This window comes from Protopterus annectens, chromosome 3.part1 (genome assembly GCF_019279795.1).
Source record: "Protopterus annectens isolate FY-2018-M chromosome 3.part1, PAN1.0, whole genome shotgun sequence".
Taxonomy (NCBI): Eukaryota; Metazoa; Chordata; order Ceratodontiformes; family Protopteridae; genus Protopterus; species Protopterus annectens.
This window is the reverse complement of record NC_056732.1, coordinates 1,649,755,135-1,649,757,634: the sequence shown is the minus strand read 5'-3', so window position 1 is coordinate 1,649,757,634 and position 2,500 is coordinate 1,649,755,135. Positions and strand designations below refer to the sequence as shown.

Sequence of the window (2,500 nt, the reverse complement as noted above, 5' to 3'; positions counted from 1 at the left end):
CGGGCTGTAGGATATTTATTGCTGCCCAGAATTTTTGTGGTTTAGTACTGTATTTGTTTTGTTGAGTTATACAGTAATTTTGTTTATTGAGCTTAACCTGCTGTTTTGCTTGGTTCCGGAGCTCATGAAAGGTTTTCCTAGCTGGGGTGATCTGGTGTGGTGCCATGTTTTCCAGTAGGGCTTTTGTGGTTTTCTGGTTGCTATATATCCTGATAGTTTTTAAGGAAGATAGTTGGTTGAGGATATTTAGGAATGTGGAGTTGAAGTAATCAACTGCTTTGTCTAATGAAAGGGTTTTGATGGGACACCAGTTGCAATGTTGCAAGGCTTTTATGAAGTGGTATCTAGGAAAAGTTTTGTTAGAGTGGGTTTGTAGAAGGCAGGGAGAGTTCATTATTTACGTTTGTGCCTGAGGATAAAAGTGGGGCTATGGTCGCTCAGAGAGTTTGGTATGGTGCTACATTGATGGACAGAATTTGGTTGATTTGTGAGGATCCAGTCAAGTACAGATTCTCTTTTTGTGGCCTTATCAATGTGTGTGGGAGTATCTATAAGTTGGGTGAAGTTATATAGGTTAATGTGGTGGGTGGGAGAATGGATGGAGTTCCAGTCAATGTTTATATCACCTAGCACAATAGTTTCTTGAGGGAGGGAGTATGAGACCCAGTGAAGTACGGATTCTAGGGTGGTTAGGTTGTCACCCTGGGGTATATGTTATTAATCAAGTCACATGAAACAGAGAATTGACCTTCTATTACATGTGATAATGTAGCCATTTTTCTGGCAAAATGCAACAAAGTCAAAACATCTTGATCATCCCAAACAGAAGACTAGAATGAAACTATAGCTTCTGGTATAAAACACGTTTAATTTAATAATTGTATAACACAGGCACACCTACAAAGATGAATGAGTAAAAGATATAGAAATAAATATGAGTACTGAGAAGCCTTACTTCAGACTGTCTCAGAATGCAGGGTCACATCCCACATCAATCGTAGTATTAGTAGCAGTAATAATAGTAGTTAGTTGTAGTAGTATTAGAAGTAGCAGTAGTAGTCGTAATAGCAGTAGTTGTTAGTAGTAGTTAATAGTAATATGGGTAGTATTAGAAGTAGTAATAGCAGTAGTATTAGTAGTATTTAAAGTAGCAGTAATAGCCGTAGTAGTTGTAGTAATAGTGGTAGTAGTTAGTAGCAGTATTAGAAATATTAGAAGGAGCAGCAGGAGTAGTTATGGTAGTTGTTAGTAGTAGTAGTATTACTAGTTGTAGACACAACAATATTTATTTATTAATCCATTTATTTATTTATTTTACATTTGTTAACCGGGTAGTGTCCAGCTGGGTAAGGAGCCAGTTTTCAGAGGAGACCCGGGGAGAAAAGCTCCATAACAATAGTACAAAAAATATTACAAAAAATTTACAAAGATTTACAAACAATATACATAAAGTATAACAGTTGTCAACAATCACAATTTACAAAAAGAGAATGTAAACAGAAAACATTACATTTCCTAAGCCTTACTACAATACTAATAAATAGTTATTAAAGCTGGAAGCTATGTCCAGGTTTGTACCTGTTATATTTGGGGCAGGAGTGGTGGTTCTTCCGGGCTGTAGAATATTTATTGTTGCCCAGAATTTTTGCGGTTTGGTACTGTATTTGTTTTGTTGAGTTATACAGTAATTTTGTTTATTGAGCTTAACCTGCTTTTTTGCTTTGTTCCAGAGCTCATGAAAGGTTTGCCTAGCTGCGGGTGATTTGATGTGGTGCCAGGTTTTCCAGGCTTTATCTCTGGCTCTAAGTAGGGCTTTTGTGGTTTTCTGGAGCCAAGGGGTGCCATTGCTACATATGCTGTAAGTTTTTAAGAGGGCTAGTTGGTTGAGGATATTTAGGAATGTGGAGTTGAAGTAATCAACTGCTTTGTCTACTGAAAGGGTTTTGATGGGACACCAGTTGCAATGTTGCAAGGCTCTTATGAAGTGGTATCTAGGAAAAGTTTTGTTAGAGTGGATTTGTAGAAGGCAGGGAGAGTTAATTATTTTAAGTTTGTAGTGCAAAAAAGATTACAACAAATTTACAAAGATTTACAAACAATATACATAAAGGGCAGGATTCACGAAGGCTTGCACGGAGTGTAAGAGACGTGCAACACTCCATGCAAGCCTCACGATCCAGGAACAGCCCTAAACTCCGTGTAAGAGACCAGCTAAAACGCCTCTTACACGGACTGGGCGGACATAAATACCTCACTTGCATCCAAAAGGTATGCAAATGAGGTATATTAGCGATCCACAAGCAGAAACCAGTCCGTAGGAGAGACGTTTAGTTGCAGAAATGTACTCAGTTGACAACTGAGTACAGCACTGCAAAATCAACAACGGAGCGATGTCAGCTCCCAAAAAAGGTTGCATATGAGTCAGGTAGCATGCCAATGGCCAAATATGTGGCCATTGGCAAGATAACCCGATGCAAAATATATAAAATTATGTTTTTTA

At 38.1% G+C, this 2,500-nt stretch overlaps 1 protein-coding gene across 1 annotated transcript in view; it reads right to left on the bottom strand.

Moving 5' to 3' along the window:
* The window catches only part of GATAD1 (GATA zinc finger domain containing 1), a 179,808-nt gene that overhangs the window by 135,819 nt on the left and 41,489 nt on the right, over positions 1-2,500 (bottom strand). The gene's annotated exons all lie outside the window — the stretch shown is intronic.